The 21,876-nt window shown below is 38.5% G+C and overlaps 1 protein-coding gene across 1 annotated transcript in view; it reads left to right on the top strand.

Moving 5' to 3' along the window:
• The first annotated feature begins 1,519 nt into the window (after positions 1-1,519).
• The window catches only part of LOC126455434 (protein SSXA1-like), a 104,397-nt gene continuing 84,040 nt past the window's right edge, over positions 1,520-21,876 (top strand). Inside the window, exon 1 of the mRNA XM_050091184.1 lies at positions 1,520-1,608. The gene's annotated coding sequence lies outside the window, so the exon portion shown is untranslated. The remainder of the gene's footprint in view (positions 1,609-21,876) is intronic.

Below are 21,876 nucleotides of genomic sequence, written 5' to 3' on the forward strand. Positions count from 1 at the left end.
CGAGTCCATTTACGGCTATACCCTGTTCAAAAGGACCTTAGAAAGAACCTTCTATGTTATATCCAGCAGTGATATTCCTCTGTAATTGTTGGGGTCTGTCTTCAAACCTTTCTTGTGGATAGGGAGGATGAGAGCTGTTCTCCATTCTGTGGGGATCTCTTCTTCTTTCCAGATTTCTTCGAAAACACACTGAAGGGATGTAATTGCATTTTTGTCAGTTTTTTCTATAGTTTGGCTACTATTTGGTTTTCTCTGGACGCTTTGTTGTTTTTAAGTTCTGAAATGACCTTCTGTAGTTCTTCAGCCGTCGGTGGTTCTGAATCCGGCTTCTCACGGTTATTTGGGATGGATTCAAATTTTTCAAGGATGGGTTCACAATTCAAGAGTTTCTCAAAGTAGCTTGCTAGTAATCTGCAATTTTCTGCGTTATTGTGAGCGATGGTCCCATTTACATCTCGAAATTGGAGAGTGGGTGCTTTGTATCATGATTACCTTTGTTTGAAAGTTCTGTAAAAGCTTCTTGTGTTGTTTTTAGTAAATACTTCATCAATTTGGAGGAGAGTTTTGTTTTCATGTGTCTTCTTAATCCTTTTTACATTTTTATCTACCAGTTTTCTAACTCTAATGAAATTCAGTCTGCTTTCTTCTTATTTCTGTGATTGCCAGTTTTGTCATGCCCGTTTTCTTGTTTCAATGAGGGCATCACATTCTAACGACCACCAGACATGTTTTTTACTTTTTGTGTTAGGTGCTATCTGTTCGGCTATAGTAATGAGGTTTTCCTTGACATCCTCCCAGCTTTGTGTCTGAATGGTGTCTGTTGCTTTTGTGAATTCATCTGATTTTAATATCTTTTCCGAAACACTAAACATGAATTTCAAAGGCCAAATGGAGAAACTTGAGCTAAAGGAAAGAAAAAAATTAACAAACATCATAGGACCAAAATTTTAAGACAGTAAGATTATATTAATCAAAAATGAAACTCTCTACTAGAAAACTGAAAAACTTTCAGATACTATGCGAAAAAGGAGGATGAATTTTTATGGACATTCTCTCAGAATGAATTCCAACAGATTAACCAAACAAATATTTGACTTTTTCCGTAACCGCAAAGCGAAACCCAACTAGTTTAAAGAAACTGCGAAAGACCTTGTAGAATTAAAGATTTCAGAAAATTCACTTATCGATCGAACAGCTAAATTAATTACTAAAGATGAAGACATAAGGTTACAAGACAAATCTACACAAAAGTCGAAACCCTTCATCTCGGAAGAAGAGAGGAAAAGAAGATCAGAAAGATTGAAGAAATACTGGGCCCTAAGAAAAGAACAAAGCACAAAGAAATCATTGATCCAGCGTACCCCAAAGAGGGCGAAACAAAAAATGAAGAAGAAACATATAAATTATAGTTAAACCATTTTTGCGATAATGTTTTAATCTTCGACCATAGATGGTCGAAGGTTTTAATATATTCATTGTATGACAGTTGGCAACCCTGCGACTACTTTTCAAATGAGCGCCAATTTGGAATAGATATTGAACATATTATATTTTAGCTTCTCGCACATTTTTCTATGTGGACATTTAGTAGTAAATAAATCTCACAAGGTATAAAAATGTATAAATTTTAATATTCGTGTTTACTTACTATGTAGCATTGATACGATGCCGGAAAGTTGTTCGTTCCAAAATAACGGTTTGCTGTTTCCGAAACATTGTTATTTTGTGTTTGTCATTGCTGCTTTTGGTTTGTTGAGGTGAAATAATAAGTGTTCGATGTTTTATGATTGTGTTGTTTGTCGTTTAGATTTCTGTACACCGTATTTTGTAGAACTATCCTCGTAATTGGATATACCCTTTAGAACAACATTGTTTATCATTCACAGTGACGACGACATATGAAAATGATAATTTTACTTCAGTAGCTGACAGTAAAGCTCAACGACTGACTTGAGTATGTACGAAAGTATTTGTAGCTATACCGTGGTTGCTCGTAAATAGTGAAAGCTGATTGTTTTAATATCGTAACTGCGAGTAGAGTCCTTGATTAGGTTTGAATTTAATTACTAGTAAACCTTGAAGTTCAGGTATGAAACCTTTACAAATAATAGCGAAATAAATTTACAATTTTTAGTTTTGCCATCAGTCTGTGAATACATAACAAACCCGAAAAAAGCCTATGTAAAGAAGTAGATTAGTAATCGCATGGTTTGGTGTGAAGCAAGCAATCCAGAATATTGAAAAAAAAAAAAAAAACAGTGATTATTCGTTTGCCAGCTTTCTAGTAATAATTATTTCACTGAGAATTGCAACAAATTATCTAACAGTAAATATCATACGGTATCTATTAAATACTGGACAGTGATCATTGTTTATTTATCCGACATACTTGTGTATCCTTTTATGTGGATCCCTTCAGTGCCTTAATGACATATCATTTCGTTTGGCTGTTTTTCTTTGTTTACAGGGGTCATCCCACATTGCTATAGAAATTGTCCTCACAATACGATGAAAATAAATAGCTCGAAATATAGAAATGTATAGAATATGTAAGATTACATTTATCAGTGGTCGTCCTCGACATTATCCATCTTGGCATTAGCCTGAAATGATTTAGGAAAATGATGAAAAACGTTAATTAGGATGGCCAGATAGAACAAACTCCATCCTACTGAGTATGAAGTTAGTAACTGAATAATCACACTGCCACATTCGATTGGCCCCTATTGTGCAGTTTGCTCCAGATACTTATGAAACATTGTCACTAACTCCTGTCTGTTTAGAAAACTGACTCTGGACCTTTGCAAGTCACGTGTATGTCTGCCATAAAAACTGTGTGAGCTTCGCATCCGCCCCCCCCCCCTGCAACCTCCACCCCCCACTGCAACCTCCTCCCCGCACCCCCCCCCCCCCCCCCCCCCCGACCCAGTGTGATGTTGAGCTCAGGAAAATTAAAAGGCACACACTGTAGATCTTTTTCTTTTAAAAGAACTTCATTATGACCATATATTGTGATGTGACAGGGTGCTATAGTTATCCCCTTCCATTATTAACCACTGTTCAGACTCTTGTAAATGATCCATAACTGTGCACATTACTTATGAAGAATGTTTCAGCTGTCTTTTTAAACAGATATATTTTAGTAATCTCTCTCATTTTCTTGGATAATGTATTATACAATTTTATTTTCTGATAGAAAATGCTGTTTTGAGGTTTATGTTTGTTTTTCCATTTGTAAATGCAAGTCTGAATTGGCTCTTGTTTCATTATTATGTATGGAACTACAAGCTGTTACCTGCAGATGGTCTGACAGATCAGTTGTCTTGTCATGACGGGTGATGAGTAACATTAGCAACCCTCACCTGTCTGCCTGTAACCATAGCTTGTAATATGCACTGCCCCTCCTCCCAACTTATGCAATGCACGAGATGGCTGCATTGCTGCCAAGCAGTGTGTGTGGAGGGCCATGGGCAGGAGCACACATCTATGCATTGTACTATTGAAGTACCAACACATTATATGGTATATAGCTTCCATTTTGCTACAGATTTAATATTTTTTTTAACATGATATATGTTCAGTGATGTAAAATTGCTTCAGTGTTGGTTGTGAAAAGGTAACGGGCAAACATACTTTTATTTTTATAATATTAGTAAGGGATAGTGGATACTTAGTAGACCAGATGTTCTGCCCAATTTGCACAACAGATTATTGAATGTAGGCCTACTCACTCAGTACAGTAAGTATAGCCAATTTTTGTAATAATTCTTTACACTGAGCCTTAACTTCCTCTTAGGTATTATTCTTATGGCCCTTTTCTGAAATTTAGAAATGGTGTTCAGAATATCATACCTAGCTAAGAACTGAGTGTATGTAGGAATAGAATGTCACCACAGGAGATTGGCTGTTACACACTGATAATAGAACCATAAGAACATAACATGCCGATGACATTCTTTTGTCAGTATATTTATGTATTCATTCCACGTTAATTGATAATCAATATTCATTCCTAAAAACTTTGTGTTTGTTACAGAATCCTTAGATCTCTTTTTATGCAGACATGCACACTGTTTTCTTTATGTTCATTGTTAATTTATTACTTATGGCCTAATTGTAAAAGATAAGAAATGAGTAGGTATAGATACGTGTTCCAGTCTATGTGGTGAAGTGTTGCTTAGACACCATACACGCCTGTACTGCCCAGTTGTAAAAGATTAGAAGCCAGCAGATATAGATATTGTCCCAGTCTCTGTTCTGAAGGGGTGCATATACAGCACACATGCCCCATTAACAAACAGAATAAATGAGTCCTTCAATTCAGGTATTTTTCCAGAATACCTAAAGCATGCACAAAGTTGTGCACTAAAGAAAGGTGAGGTGTAAAGTATTGAAAACTACAGGTCAGTTCTACTGCTATCTGCGCCCTCAGAAGTTATTGAATCTATCATGAAAGATAGTTTAATGATTTACATGAATAATTACAGTTTTTAACTAATCACAGTTTGTAATTTGGTTTTTGAAGTGGGAGAAGCACATTATCAAATTACAGAATTTACAAAAGTAGTACTGGGAGCTCTTGACAGAGTTGATTGTTTTATAGGCATATAAGCAGACTGGTCCATGGTTTTTGACAATATTGGCTACAAAATACTATAAAAAGCTAGAAGCAGTAGGTGTAAAAGGAGAAGCAAATGGTTGTATCATTCTTACCTTGAAAAAAGGGTGCAAGTGCAAGAGATAGTTTACACATTTGCTGATGTTAAATTTTTTCTAAAACAATTGTTAGACAAGAAACATATATACATAGGTATCCCTTAGGATAGTGTACCGGATCCAGTTCCGTGTTTAGTATGTATCAGTGTTCTTCCAGATAGTATAAGACATGAAGAAAAAATTCTTGTTGATTATAACAGCGACATCATAATAACTGATAAAACACCACAGCTTCTATTTGCTAAAGCAAATGAAATCCTCAAGGATGTTTATAACTGGGCAGTACATAATAAATTAGCATCACACACGAAGCATGCACTTCAGCATAAGGAGTAGAAACAATTTGGTCACATTATGCATAGATGATAAATCAATAGATTGCATAATAAACTTTTTAGGGATGAATACTGATTGTCAGTTAACAGGGAATGAACACTTGAAGATACTGGCATGCATCAGCATGCTACCAGGCTTGCCATAAGTTCTGGAAATCAGGGAATTTCAAACTTATCAGGGAAATCTGGAAAAAAATACCATTGGAAAAATCTTTTTGTCTCAGTAGATGAAGTGGTTTGTTCACTGAGATGTCATGCATTGTTACTGGTTGGGCGGAGCTTAGTACAAGCGCCACTTCCCAACTTTCTCATTTTTACTGCTTCTCCCCTTCCTACCACTCCCCTTAGCCTGCAGTCAGTGCTGCCACCACTTCTTGCCACTAGTCTAGCAGCTGCCGACAACAGGCAGGGATGCGTGGGGTGTAGTTTGTTTGGGCCTGATTCTCAGAGATTGTTGACACGGGCCGTAGACGGTGGTCACATGTGCACGGTTGTGTCCGAGTGATTGTGTGAATGCGTGTGTGTGATTTCGTTTCCTGACAATGGCTGTGGCTGAAAGTTTAATTGTGAGAGTGTGATTGTCTTTTCTGTGTGTCTGCCTGGGGCTCAGTGATAGTCTTTATGGTGAGTTGCTACCTATCTTCATTAGTATTGATTCTCAGAGTATTTGTGTGTGCTATCTGTTGCAAGGATTGATCACTGCAGTCTCATTTCATCAACATGATACATGAACAGCTGACCACACGAGCGGACTTCCATGATGGACCAAAACCGCAGGCCATTTCTGCAGGTATCACTAATGGATCTGGCCTGCTGAACTGAAGCCCATAATTTTCCACTAATATGCAAGCCCTGCTTGTTGTATCTGGTCTCACTAATCTGCCCACAGGCTGGGCCTGTTTGTGTATGGCATAATGTGGCAGATTTTCGTAATTTATCTAAGGACCCAATACTGCAGTGCTTCTCGGCAGGCCAGAGGCCACAGGCAATGGATTTCAGGAATTGTGACTGTCTCACCACAGGTACATTGTACAGTGTGGCACTTTATAGACATTTTATTTATTCTAGTACATTTTGGCACTTTGAAAGTAATTTATATATTACAGAGTATGGATAATAAGATAAAAAAAATTGTGGCAGTCCCTGGCAGTTTGTACGTTACGTATTCATATATTTCTCTAAAGAAAAATTACACAACACCTGTAAAATAATAGACATAACAAAATGGGTAATAACTGACAATAACAAATATAATAGGACTAACATTTTATTGGCAGTCACATACAGTGTTGGTAACACAAGCCTTCTTCCCAAGATGCCTACTTTTTTATGAGGTTATTTCTGGAATCAGTGAAGGTATTTTAAATCTGTCTTGTGACTCCAAGGAAATGTGTATTTTTGTCACAAAATGTGTTATGTTTTGTCGAAATAAAATAACAACAGTGGTCTTAATGGAACACATGTACCATTGGGCTTGCTTTCTCCATCTAAAAACATTTCATTACAGAAGATGTTGATGTTACTGCTGAAGATTTTTGATCACACAGGGGAGAAATACAGAAGTCCTTAAATTTTTTTGTCAACTTATGTCTTTACTGACCCTTGAGATCTCAAAATTTGTTAAGGAAAAATGCTAAAACTTGTCCGGAAATCGGTGAAATATCAGGGAATTTCACTTGGGAAAACTTGTGGCAACCCTGGATATGTTCTTAAGAGTTTTTGTCATCGGTATGTAACAACCAATGCCTTGTGGTGACATACTCTTCCAACATACACTCGATTCGTAACTGTGGCATACTTTTCTGGGGCTGAAGGCATGAAACATGGACATGATTTTCGAACTGCTGAAAAGGGCCACAGGAGTAGTAACTAGAAGTAGTCGGGTTTATTGTAAAGAGCCATACTGAGTGAGTTCCTCTAAATTATCTGAAGTGTATATCGAGGAAAACATTACTAAATAAATTGCTAATAGTTCTATACATAGCTATTAAAAAAGAGCCATTTTGGACTTACATTTACCAAGGAGAAATAAATAAAAACCCAAAACAGCATTTTCTATTGGAATAAATAAGTGGTATGTACTACACAATCAGAGACTACTTCGAGGGCTCAGAGTGGTGATTAATAATGAAAGGGGGGGGGGGGGGGGGGGACAAGTACATCACCCTGTCCCATTTCAATACATTATCATGGTTCACTGCTTTTGCAAGAACATCATTTATCAATATCTAAACTGCATGTCATTCTCCTGTGTTCAGCATCTCACTTATCATAGAAGGATGCTGACTTAGTTTTTCAGGTGAACAAAAGAAAGATGTGGAGTCAGTTTTCAGAACAGACTGGAGCTAGTGCAAGTGGCATATCTGCATCCTTAGGGCCAGAAGTCATCAGTGGAAATGCTTAGTGTGTATGGCAATGAAGAGCAAAACTGTTTCGTATTATAAGCTTTAGCAGAGTACATAGTGACCAGCTGAATGAGGTGTTGCAGCTGTTAAGACACTGATCTCATATTTGGGAGGATGGAATTCACTTTGCCCGGCCATTCTGGTTTGGATTTTCCACGGTTTTCCTAAATCGTTGCAGGAAAACGTCAGGATGGTTCCTTCAACAAGGGTGTGGCTAACCACCTGTTCTATCGTTATAGAGCACAGTTATGTATCCTGTGCAGTTATATATTGAGCTACCCGTGACAATTGCTATATCTTTTATAAGAATGAGTGATCCCCTTCAATTTACATACAATTGCTACATCATTGTGAGGTGAGCATTAGATTGGGGGGGAAAAAAATTAAATGAAACATCCTTCAGGGTTTCATTTGGCTTTTCTAAAAGGGGTTCTTCTGTTCTGTGCATGAATATGCTGTTGCTGTCATAAGCAAAGACAACTTTTTCTCCATGTCTTGTACTGCATAGAAAGTGATTGCTGTAGGCATAGTCCATATCAGTTCAGTAAGGCTAGGAAAAAAATCTTACCTTTACAGTCTCAGATGTTATTGAATTTAGCATATGTTAAAATGAAGGACTAAGTAAGGAACACACATTTTTTTTGTTTTCTCAAAAAAAAATTTGTGCTCCGAGATACAGCCCTCCAAAGATGACACTGTGCAAACCATGTAGAAGATGCAAATTTTGGAAAAAATTTAAAATGCTGTACACCTGAAACAGTTCCAGGTATATTGTTTTTTCTTTTTTTATTTATTTTTTTATTTTATTTTTTTTAAATTTGAAAGATAGTTGCTTTATGATTACAAAGAAACCCTCCATTTGTAGATATGTGTCAAAGTTCTTTTACTATAGTGTTCTGAACTTTTTTATAATTTATGGAATTTTTTTTTTAAATGCTGATCCATAAATGTTTTATTTTTTTCTGTTGATTAGTACCATATAGTTTACTTTCCTTGAAAAGGAGAGCTTCCACTTTCAGGTTGAACAGGTTTTATAAACAATTGAAATTTTTGGCATACATATAACCTGTTTTATTGCCACATTATCACATAATCGGCTCATAAAAATCGAAACCTAGCCTTATTTAACATAATTTTAGTTTTTAAAGATGAGTAAGAGAGACGTTTTTTGAGCATTTTAAATGGTTGAAAAATGTATGTGAAAGGTCCAAAGACTTAAAGGTTTCAATTTATACAACTTCTGTGTACTCTGTTTTGTACTGAAATTGGCCAGTCAGTGAACTAAAAATGTCTTCCACTGCTTCAGTATCTTCCTTTGATATAGAGTGATGCCTTCCTGTTGAACCAATAGGAACTGGAGCACTTACAGTCTTCAGAACATTGTGAACAGGAAGTCATCACTGATGGTGTTGTTGCTGTCCTTAAGCTGAAAACCTATAACCAGCAGCTGGTCCATGTGATAACATCAAGTTCACCACAATTTTGTTTAATCATGAACTGGTGTCTATAATCTCTGCAATCCACCAGTCACAGTCATACAATAAAATGCCATAAACATCCACCTTCTCAGGTTGTGAATCTCAATGTTATCCTGCTACTTCTGAGGTGTTGGCCGAACAAACGATATTTCTTCTTTCTTTCTCTTTAAAGTGCCCATCACTTTTGAGTCCAATAATTTGTCTTCTTTGTTCCTTTCACAGGAGTAGTTTGGTTGGACCATTCTTCTTTTTCCTGCTCACAGAATTCTTCGATTTGATCTTTGGATAAAAGAATGAGGGCTGTGGATGTGTTAGATTTCACGACTCTTGTAAAATCCTCAGCATTCTGAATCGCAGCTGTATGTGGTCTGGAAAAATTGTTTTGTAGCATGGTGCTACAGCAGGCCTCCTACAACACAAGACCCCTTCCCATGACCAGTAGCACTGTATACCCAGTCAGTTGGCACAAGCGACTTACTCAATTCAAACAACCAGTAATGAGTTTTAAAATGACTAGGAGCACCATCACAAATAATGATGATCTTTTCTGCCCCTGTGTGCAGTTGAAGAATTTTGCACATTGCTAGCAAAGTATCTGCTGAGTCATGTTGCGTGTCATCACTTATAGCTATAACACTTGTGGTTTTGTTTTGAAAATACGTCACTCCTGTAAACAGTGTAACCTAGTAATTACTCCAATGATATAACCTTGTACTTCTTGTGGGAGAATTACAGACCAGTTCTCAGCAAAATCACAGTGAAGAAATAAACATAGTTCTTCAGCCTGTACACACCCTTTCACTTCTGAAATGTGTTGTTGTTGCAATTTCTTCAGATGCTAGAGTGTTACTGCTTACACTGACTGTTTACCAAGTTCATCAACAAAACTGTCAAAGTCAACAGTTGTCTTAATTAGTTTATTTTTCCCCCATGCTGCATGTGTAATTTCTACAGAGTTATCTGCTACATCTACCAGGCCAAGTGTCTGTAAAGACAGTCCTCCCTTTCCAGGGCAGTCACCACATTCTTGAAACAAACAAGTCTCTCACTTTACGTCGCAGTCCACTAATGATTCCACACACCCAACCAGGGTGTCATATGTCACGTGCTCCAGTAAGTTCTTCAAAGTTACCGCACAAAGTTCAAAATTCATGCAGTACACACATAAATAGACATCTCTAGGTGGGTGTGAAACTACCCACTTAGGTCATAGTGCATCAAATTTTGATCTTCCAATATGTGAAGTTATATAGTTGCTCTTATAAACTGCAAAAGTTTCTTTAATACTGCAAGTCATATACCTCTTCATTTTCACAACTTTTTGACCTTCAACTGTTACAGTTATAGTGTCTTTCTTGTTGGCACTCTGGAAATCCCATTTATCTTCCAGATAAAATGACTGCACTATTTGAACTTGAGCTGCTTATACAGGGTGACCATAATAGGGATCTGCTCGTGATAAGACTCCTTTTACAGACCTCACATTTCTTGATTTGCCTACCATGTACTTTGATACTGATGGAATGTGGTTCACAATTGTTTTCTTTGAAAATGTCTGTTGAATAATAGTTAAAACTTGCACCTTTTCACTGTAGGATGCACAATATTCAACAGCTGAATTGATATTTGTGATAAAATCCTGGCAAGAGATGCAAGAGTGCTTTGGTTCATTTTCTTCTGAAGATGTAATTTCTACTTTGAAGAGTGTGGTCAGTTTTGCTGTAGTGTATTCATCATAGCTTCGGTAATTCTCTGCGCTTTGGGTTGATGCATAGAGCTTCTGACTTTACTTCACTGACTACGGTTTCTTAACAGGACTAACACCTACCTCTGTAGTTGCCTGATTCAGGGTATTTAATTCTTCCTCCGTTGATGTAAAATCTGCATCAACTGCACCATGGGAGGCTTCACCTTGTTCAGATACTATCATTGTTGTTATTCTGTCAAAACGTTTAGAACACAAAAAGTTGTCACTTTGAAACAGAGTCTTCAGATGAGACCTGTTATTCCCAACCTGAACAAAGCCCATTTTTTTGTTTGTCTTATATGTCACTCTTTTATGGATATGCAAATAGTCAGCACACTTCACTCTCCTGTGGCCCCAGTCAGAAGACATTGCAAACAATCCTTTTCACATAACACACTGCAACTGCGTCAACTGGCTACTTCCTCACAAAAACACAGAACTCACTGGATGGTCTCAGATATCTTGGAAGCCTCTTCAGTAAACAAATTAGCATTGAAAGACTACTATACGGAAACCTGCAAGTGAACAACCACGACAAAGAAACTGACAAGAAACTACAACAAAGTGTAATAAATATCTGTAACAATGAAAGTGAAAAGAAATAACTGCAACAAAGAAAGTGATAAGAAATAACTGCAATAAATACAATACTAATAAACATTGTAACAAAGAAATTAGTAAGAAACAACTTCAATGAAGACATACATTAACCTTGAAAGTTAAAAAAAAATAGATTTTTAAAAATAAACCCTGTCCAACTTAAAAGTGGAAGCTCTCCTTTTCAGGGAATGTAGAACTATGTGGTACTAATCATCAGGAAAAAAATAAAAATTTTATTGATTTGCATTTTTCAAAAAAAAATTTTTTTCCATAAATTATAAAAAAAGTTCAGAACGCTATGGCAAAAAATCTTTGAGGATAAGTCCGAACGGATTATTTCTTTGTAATCATAAAGCAATTATCTTTCAAATAAAAAAAATCCCAACAAAATATCTAGATTTGTTCCAAAATTCGCATCTTCGAAATAGTCTTCACAGTGTCATCTCTGTAGCCCTGTATCTCGGGGCAGGAATTTTTTTGGAGGGGGGGGAACCATGTTTCTTACTTATTCCTGAATTTTAACATATGCTAAAATCAGTAACATCTGAGACTATGAAGGTAACCCCCCTTGCTTGAAGTGATATGGATTATGCCCTAAGCAGGAATGGCTAGAGGACAAATGTAGAGATTTAGAAGCATATTTCACTAGGGGGGAATAACATACCCCATACAGAAAAATTAAAGAGGCCTTTGGGTAAAAGAGAAGCAACGGTATGCGTATTAAAAGCTTAGATGTGAAACCAGTCCTAAGCAAAGAAGGGAAAGCTGAAAGGTGGAAAGAGTGTATGGAGGATCTGTACAGGGGAGATGAACTTGAAAGCAATTTTTTAGAAAGAGAAGTGGACGTAGATGAAGAAGAGAGGGGAGATATGATACTGCGAGAAGAATTTAACAGAGCTCTGCAAGATCTAAGTCAAAAGAATGCCATGGGATAGATGATATTCCAGTAGCCTTTGGAGAGCCAGCCATGACAAAACTCTTCCATCTGGTGTGCAAGGATGTGTGTGAAAGGTAAAATACCCCTAGATTTCAAGAAGAATCTATTAATTCCAATTCAAAAGAAAGAAGTTGCTGACAAGTGTGATAATTGCTGAACTATCAGTTTAAGACGTCATGCTTGCAAAATACTAACGCAAATTCTTTATAGAGGAATGGAAAAACTGTCAGAAGTCAACTTTGGGGAAGATAATTTTGGATACTGGAGAAATTTAGGAACATGTGAGGCAATATTAACCTTGCGACTTATCTTAGAAGATAGATTAAGGAAAGACAAACCTACGTTTATAGCATTTGTAGGCTTAAGAAAACTTTTGACAGTGGTGACTGGAATACTATCTTTGAAATTCAAAAGAATACAGAGCACAAAAGGTTATATGTGTCTTCTATGGAAACCAAACGGGAGTTATGAGACTCGAAGGACATGAATGAGTAGCAGTAATTGAAAAGAGAGCATGACAGGATTATAGCTTATCCCTGATGTTATTCAGTCTATGCTTTGAACAAGGAGTAAAGGAAATGATGGAGTAATTTGGAGTAGAAATTAAAGTTGAGGTAGAAGAAATAAAAACTTTGGTGATTGCAAGTTGTCAAGAGACAGCAAAGAACTTGGAAGAGTTGTTGAACAGAATGGACAGTGTCTTGAAAGGAGGATATAAGATGAACATCAACAAAATTGCAGCAAAGATAATTGGCTGTAGCTGAATGAAATCAGGTGATGCTAAGGGAATTAGATTAGGAAATGAGACACTTAAAGTTGTAGATGAGTTTGATATTTTGGATGCAAGATAATTGACAATGTCCAAAGTAGAGACGATATAAGATGTAGGCTGATCGGTTTATGGGACACATTCTGAGACATCAAGGGATCACCAGTTTAGTGTTGGAGGGCAGTGTGGGGGGTAAAAATCATAGAGGAAGACCAAGAGATGGATGCAGTAAGCAGATTCAGAAAGTACTTATTCAGAAATGAAGAGGCTCACATGGGATAGAGTAGCATGGAGAGCTGCATCAAGCCAGTCTTCGTACTGGAGACCACTACAACAACAATATCCTGTGACCAAAAATCACATAAAAAGCAAAATGATATTGGTTTCTATTGTTGTGAAACTGCTGCAAGACATGTTAACCCCACAGCCAGAAGTCACATGGATTAAAATCAAGTGACGTGGATGACCACATTCTAAGGAAATTATGGTTGATAATAGTAGAATTTCCTAAATGCCTTTGCACTGGGTGTGTGATGTGTGGAGGAGAACAGGGTTGCATAAAAAAGATCGCGGCCACACCTCCACACTGTTGGAGAAATGTAATAATATTGGTGCGCATCAAAGATGGTACAGGTAACAGGTCCCGCAGAACTCATATCCTCAAAAAAATACAACCCTGCAGTAAACGATGCCATCACCGCACACCACACAGTCACCTTTGCAGAATAAAGTGGTACTGGTTGATATGCATGTGGATTTTCCATTGCCAATTTTCTGCAATTCTGCATGTTGGAGATGGAAATGGGCTTCATCTGATCCACAGAATGTTCCATTGCCATTCATTGTCCAATTCCATGTGAGCAAGGAGTTCCAGATCAAGTATTCATCTTGCTTGTAGGTCAGCAGGAAGCAACTCCTGAACATGGGTGATTTTGTGTGAACAGCAATGCAGGATATTTTGTAGGATTTTATGCGCCATGCTTGTAGGCATGGCCAGTGCTCTGGCAGTTCCCTATGCTCAGCATGTTTGCATGCCGCTGCTTGACTCCTCCTGCAATTCTGTGGCCACTACTTTGATGGACATCAGTTCAGCTACTTTCCTCCCTCTGCCACACTCACACTGCACTTCAAAACATCCTGTCTTTTCGCATTTTGTAACGATTTTCTCCTGACCCTTAGCAGACATTCGACAAATGCCTTTTTTCATAATCTCGAGTGTCTGGAACTTCTGCAGTGCTTCTGGCATGCAGTCACCGTTCTTGTAAAGAGCCTTATCAGCAGTGTGTGACCCTTCGTGGAGACAGCCATGTTGGGTGTCTCGGATGCAAACTGAGCAACAGTCATGTGACGTGCATCAGTCGGTTTGCATATTCGGGTGCTTACAATACCATCTAGTCATAAAATTTTTCTCAAATTTTGTTTTTGGTGCATGACATTTCGCTCTGCGTCAGTAATATGCTGTTCAAATCTGATAATATGCTGTTAAAATTTGATGTCATTCTGAGCAGTGGTTCTCTTTCTACGATGTTTTTAAACTCAAACTTTAATTATGGACACCTTATGTACTAAGAACAGAACAGGATCCAATACACTGCCCTTAGAGACATATTTGTTTATATGTATCTTTTCTAATAATTGTTATACTAAAAACCTATCATGAGCAGACAATCTGAACTATCTCTACCCTAACGCTAAGCACCCTGTTTTGCACATAAGTTTGCTGTTTCTCTTACGCTTAGTACTTCTAGCTTGTAAAGCCGTATTTTATGAACAGTGTCAAAAGCCTTGGAGAAGTCTATGAATATGTCTGTGACACAATCATCCTTGTAAAGATCTTCAAGTATCACTTTTGTGAATTCTTTAATGGTCAATACTGTTCTTTTTCCACTTTGGAAGCCGAATTGTGCTTCATTAAAAAAGTTGTAATTATTAATGTAATGCATTAGTCTAGCTTTCATGATACATTCATTTAATTTTGAGAATGCAGACAGTAGTGGAAATAACTTGTTGTTTTTAGTGCTCGCCACACCTTTCTTTAACTAAGGGCACATTTCATGTGTGTTTCTTGTACTTGAAGTAAAGGACTAATTTATTATGTTTGTTATGGAGCTTATATGCTGTCTATGCACACCTTCAGAATAGAGACTGGACCTCACCTGTGCCTCCTGGCTCCTTATTTTTTAATTTCTGTCTTGTTTTCCTGACTTTAAGCTCTGTTGTGAGAAACATCATTTTGTTTGCTGTGTAAGTCATTGGAGGTGTACATGCATTCTAAGAAGATTTGATAGAAACTTCTTTACAATACCGAATAAATAATCATTTACAAAATTTGCCAATTCCAAAGGATTTTCAGTTATTCTACTCCCATCTGTATTCATGTGTAATTGTACTTCTGTCTGTCTTTTCCAGTCTCTTGTTCTGTGACATCCCATATTACTCTGTTTTTATTTTCTGCGTTATACAAGTATATTATTTTGTCATTGAATGTTTTTTTTCTCCAGAAAACAATACTCCTCTGTATATTTTTTATATCTGTGACAGTAATCTAGGAACTGTGGATAAGTATATAGAACTTTTGTAAAGAATGGAGAAATTTTAGTTTTTGGGAGGAATTTCCGATACCTGCAATTATCGATCGATTTTCCTTACCTGCTGCTGTTGAAGTGCTTACTTTTAGGAACATCTCCTCAAAAACTAATTTAAACAATGTACAGAATTCAGGGAACTTAGATCAACATTGTCATACTTCATCATATGTTTGATTTGCCAGTGCCCTAGAAAAAAATGTAGTTTATATTCCAAGAAGATCCTTTTAAAGCCTGAAGTTTTGTGACTTTTATCAAGCCTATCTTTAGTTTCATTATGTATAGGGTGCAGCCAACTGCAATTGGTGGCTCATGTCGGTACCAATGATGTGTGTCGCTTTGGATCAGAGAGATTCTATCTGGTTTTGGGCGGCTAGCGGAAATGGTAAAGACCGCCAGTCTTTCTTCCGAGATTAAAGCGGAGCTCACCATCTGCACCATCATCAATAGAACCAGCTGTGGTCCTTTGGTGCAGAGCCGAATGGAGGGTCTGAATCAGAGGCTCAGGCTGTTCTGTGACTGTGTAGGCTGCAGATTCCTTGACTTGCGCCATCAGGTGGTGGGTTTCTGGGTTCCACTTAACAGGTCAGGAGTCCACTATATACAGGAGGTGTCTACATGGGTAGTGGGGGCTGTGTGGAAGGGACTGGGTGGTTTTTTAGGTTAGAAGGTCTCTGGGAACCATAGAAGTGGGCAGGTAAAACACAGTAAGGTAGGTGTAGAAACGATTGGTATTGTAGTTGTAAATTGTCGTAGCTGTGTTAGGAAAGAACCATACCTCCAAGTCCTAATAGAAAGCACTGAAGTTAAAATAGTTATAGGTACAGAGAGCTGGCCAAAGACGGAAATAAGTTCAGCTGAAATTTTCTCAGACGATCTAACAGTGTTCAGAAGGGATAGATTAAATACAGTTGGTGGTGGAGTATTTATTGCTATCAGAGGTATCTTGCCTTGTAGCGAAATTGAAGTAGATAGTTCGTGTGAAATAGTATGGGTAGAGGTTATACCTGACAATTGGACTAAACTATTAATTGGATTGTTTTACTGACCCCCAGACTCAGAAGATATAGTTGTTGAACATTTCAAAGAAAACTTGAGTCTCATTTCAAATAAGTGCCCAACTCATACAATTATAGTCGGTGGTGACTTTAATCTACTCTCGATATGCTGGAAAAATTATACGTTTAAAGCCAGCGGCAGGCATAAAACATCATCCAAAATTGTACTGAATGGTCGCTCAGAAAATTATTTTGAACAATTAGTTCATGAACCCACTCGAAGTGTAAATTGTTATGAAAGCAATAAATAATCCTGGACAAATAGTGAGTATTGTGACGAATACAGGGATTAGGGCGACCACAAGGCAGTTGTTGCTAGGCTGAATACCATAACACCTACAACCATCAAAAAGAAACACAAAGTATATCTATTTAAAAAAGCTGATAAAAATGCTCTTAACGCCTTTTTAAGAGACAGTCTTCACTACTTCCGATCTGATCATATAAGTATAGAAAAGTTGTGGGATGTTTTCAGAGATAGTATCGACAGCAATTGAGAGATATATAGCACATAAATTAATAAGTGATGGTACTGATCCCCCATGGTATACAAAACAGGTCAGATTGTTGTTGCAAAAACAACGAAAAAAGCATGCCAAATTTAAAAAAATGCAAAATTTCCATGATTGGCAAATTTTACAGAAGTTTGAAATATAGCGTGTACTGCAATGCGAGATGCTTTTAATAATTTCCACAAGGAAATTCTGTCTCGAAATCTGGCAGAAAACCCAAAGAGATTCTGGTCATACATAAAGCACACCAGTGGCAAGACGCAATCAATACCTTCACTGCGTGATAAAAACGGTGAAGTCACTGATGACAGTGTTACTAAACCAGAGTTATTAAACACGGTTTTCCGAAACTCCTTCACCAAAGAAGATGAAGTAAATATTCCTGAATTCCAATCAAGAACAACTGCCAAGATGAGAAACATAGAAGTAGATATCCTCGGTGTAACAAAGCAGCTTAAATCACTTAATAAAGGCAAGGCCCATGGTCCAGATTGTATACCAGTCAGGTTCCTCTCAGAGTATGCTGATAAAATGGCTCCATATTTAGCAATTATATACAACCAGTCGCTTACAGAAAGATCCGTACCTGAAGACTGGAAAGTGCTCAAGTCACACCAATACCCAAAGAGGGAAGTAGGAGTAATCCGCTAAATTACTGGCCTATATCACTAATGTCGATTTGCAGTAGGGTTTTGAAACATATACTGTATTTGAACATTATTAAGTACCTAGAATAAAATGATTTATTGGCACATAGTCAGCACGGATTCAGAAAATATCATTCTTGTGAAACACAACTAGCTCTTTATACTCATGAAGTAATAAGTGCTATCGGCAGGGGATGTCAAATTGATTCCATATTTTTAGATTTCCAGAAGGCTTTCGACGCCGTTCCTCACAAGCGTCTTCTAACCAAACTGCGTGCCTGCGGAGTATCGCCTCAGTTGCGGGACTAGATTCATGATATCCTGTCAGAAAGGTCACAGTTCATAGTAATAGATGGAAAGTCATTGAGTAAAACAGAAGTAATATCCAGCATTCCCCAAGGAAGCGTTATAGGCCCTCTATTGTTCCTGATTTATATTAACGACATAGGAGACAATCTGAGTAGCCATCTTAGATTGTTTGCAGATGATGCTGTCATTTGCCGTCTTTTAAAGTCATCAGATGATCAAAAGAACTTGCAAAATGATTTAGATAAGATATCTGTATGGTGCGGAAAGTGGCAATTGACCCTGAATAAAGAAAAGTGTGAAGTTATTCACATGGGTACTAAAAGAAATCAGCTAAATTTCGATTACGTGATAAGTCACACAAATCTGGAGGCTGTAAATTCAGCTAAATACTTAGGGATTACAATTACAAATAACCTAAATTGGAATGATCACATAGATAAAATTGTGGGTAGAGCAAACCAAAGACTATGATTCATTGGCAGAACACGTAGAAGGTGCAACAGGTCTACTAAAGAGACTGCTTACACCCCACTTGTCTGCCCTATTCTGGAGTATTGTTGTGCGATGTGGGACCTGCATCAGGTGGGGACTGATGGATGACATCGAAAAAGCAAAAAAGTACAAAGAAGGGCAGCTCATTTTGTATTATCGCAAAATAGGGAAGATAGTGTCACAGACATGATATGTGAATTGAAGTGGCAATCATTAAAAGAAAGGCGTTTTTCGTTGCTATGGGATTTTCTCATGAAATATCAATCACCAGTTTTCTCCTCCGATTGTGAAAACATTCTGACATTCTGTTGGCACCCACATACACAGGGAGAAATGATCATCACAGTAAATTAAGAGAAATCAGGGCTCGCACAGAAAAATTCAAGTGTTCGTTTTTCCCGCATGCCGTTTGAGAGTGGAAGAGTAGAGAGACAGCTTGAAGGTGGTTCATTGAACCCTCTGCCAGGCACTTTATTGTGAATAGCAGAGTAATCACAGAGATGTAGATGTAGAAGTAGATGTGACAGTAATTGTCAGAGAGGTAAAGATCTTTTATAAATACTTTAAAATTTTCTCTGTTGATGTCTGTAAGTACATGATATAAGAGAGATTCTGAACTTTTTGATACCATAGTAGGAGGGGTTTTATCATTTTGCCATGCCAAAAGTGTTAAAAATGTTTAGAAAGTTATTACTAATTTCACCCTTGACAGCACTTATATAAACACATGGGCCTTCACCCTATAAGGTAGTAACTTGCACATTCATATGGTAATAGAACTACATGCTTTATTTCATAGACTCCACACCAGTGCTGTGTAATGCATGTCGCACTACTGTTGAAAGACTGTTATTCAACTTCAATATGTTGTATTTTTAATAGACTCCAGATTCTGCTGGAAAACAAATAATTCTGAACAAATTTTTGTGGTGTTTGTGCAATCTGGAGTGGTATATTCTATTTTTTGTGTACAAGCTGAAGAAATCTCTATTGTTGATATACTTTGAAAGGTGGGAAGCCTGGTGTCATGATTTATCCTAGAAAAGGCCTAGTCCTCCTACTTGTGACAACAAATATTTGACAGTGTGTGGCCCGACACTCACCTGCTTTAGCCTCGCTAATTAATACCACCATCTTCCTTTCCCAGTCCTGTTGAAGTGCAGACGATGCCCATTGTAGCTCCACCTCCCAACATTCTCCACTGGCGCCAGTGCAATGCATGACTTGTCAGCAGTTATCAGTGCCATTTCCAGCTGTGCGTTAACTCACCATTAAGTACTGCCAAGATGAGGCTGATTGTGCTGTTCCAGCTGTCTTCACATTGGTGCTACTTGTCCTGTATGCCCCGTTCAGGTACCTACACTTCTGCCATAACTGCTACCTAGCGGCAGTATTATCTTTGTCCTAACAGTAGTGTTATTCTTATTCTTCCAACTCATGAGTAGAGTCAACTGCACCATCTTGAGGCTCCTCTGCCCTCAACTCTACTAGCTGGAACCTGTCAGTGGTAGACACAACAAAACTGTCCGATCACAGCCTCCCCTACTATCCTTGTTACCAACTGCTACTTCCCAACTAACCCATTCACCATTGCCATCCTTCATCATCACTGGCTCCATCCTAGCTTCATTGAAATGTGTGTGAAAGGCACATATCTTCCTTTTCTGCTTCTCTATTAAACTGTTTCTGCAGAATGTTTTGGCATTCCAGACATTCTCTCTCTCTCTCTCTCTCCCTCTCTCTCTCTCTCTCTCTCTCTCTCTCTCTCTCTCTCTCTCTCTCTCTCACACACACACACACACACACACACACACACACACACACACACACACACACACACACTCATGTTTTTCAGGATTTGCCCATCATCCATGTTCTGGTGGGCACTAAGCACAAGAGAATCTTCTTTTGGTTGTATCTTGATGACATCTTGTTTGTGTTGTTACCTTGGTTCCCTTCTCAGATTTTTTGTGTTTTCTTTACGGCCACCGGTGCTGACAGCTTTTAGATGGTAAATGGGAGACCAGTCTTCACTTCTCTCCAGCTCAGATGTCATTGGGAGCAGCTGAATGAGCTGGCAGTGGTGCAGCCGTGTGGCTGCATGGGCAGCTGGCATCATGGTCTCGACAACTCTGCAGCATTTTGGCAAGGAGATAAACGTTGCTCATGGCCACAGACATTGAGACAACAAGGCCAACCAGGTCACCAGTGATAATAACCTCTGCTGGTGTGCTGCTAGGTGCAGCAGCTGCTGTAGGACAACTTTGTGCGGTGTCAGCGCTGATGGTAGCTGGAGCGCTTGCACTCCTGCTGACAGCCGCTGTGGTGTTGTCATCTGAATGGCAGTGTATTTCCTCCCTAGGGAGATCAAACCACTGTCTCTCTGGTTTCTGTCTCGAGCATACTGTCTGGCGTGCAGGCACCATCTTCTTCCACTTCCAGGGGAGGAGACTGTTGTGGCAGCATTGCTGGCCATCATGTGCTTGATGTTGCTCGAGTCCTCTGTCGTCCATGCACCTGAGTGCAGACGGTGAGCAGAGCAGCCAGTCTTCAGTTAGCAAGGCACACTGCACTGTTGAACAGTTGCTGACTTAAAATCCATACAGCCACAGTAACTTGCAACATGCATACCACCATTGTTTTTGCACTTCGATTTGTGCATCCTTGGTAGTGGGCAGATCTCTCTCAAATGGTTACCTGCACAGTTAACGCTTGCTTCAGAGAAGGAGCAGCAGTCTGCCACCTGCCTCACCCTGTGGCAGCGAAATTTCTGAGGTCCTCCTCTCTTCTTGCAAAGTGACTTGACAGTCACTGTGGTGTAGGCCACTCTCTTCAGCTGAAACAGATTTGTCCAGGTTGTCTACAGCAATCACCAGGAGCAGTGGTGTCTTTTTCTGCATCTGGTGGCCCTTGATGCATGACACAGTATGCTCTGTGAATCTGAGACCCTCCAGTTCTTCTTTAAGGAAGTCTGGGGTTGTCAAGTGCGGAAACCTCTTGAAGATTGCGTAGATGAGCTTTCCCAAAATTGTGGCTGTGTATAGAAGGGCAGCAATGGGGCTGCCGCCTTGCTCATCACCTCCTCGAAATCGTCAAAAGTTAGCGTGCTGTCTTGCTGGTTAACTCGCAGTCATCCACTGCTTGAGATGTTGCAGGAGCCCCCTGTAATTGTCTTTGACTTGTGTAATGATTTGGTTTGATCAGTTGTGCCTGTATCAGCTGCAGGTGATACATGGGGGGCATTGAACATGGACGCTACAGGTGCATGTCCCACCATGTTTTTTCA

The sequence above is a fragment of the Schistocerca serialis genome, chromosome 2, assembly GCF_023864345.2.
Source record: "Schistocerca serialis cubense isolate TAMUIC-IGC-003099 chromosome 2, iqSchSeri2.2, whole genome shotgun sequence".
NCBI lineage: Eukaryota > Metazoa > Arthropoda > Insecta > Orthoptera > Acrididae > Schistocerca > Schistocerca serialis.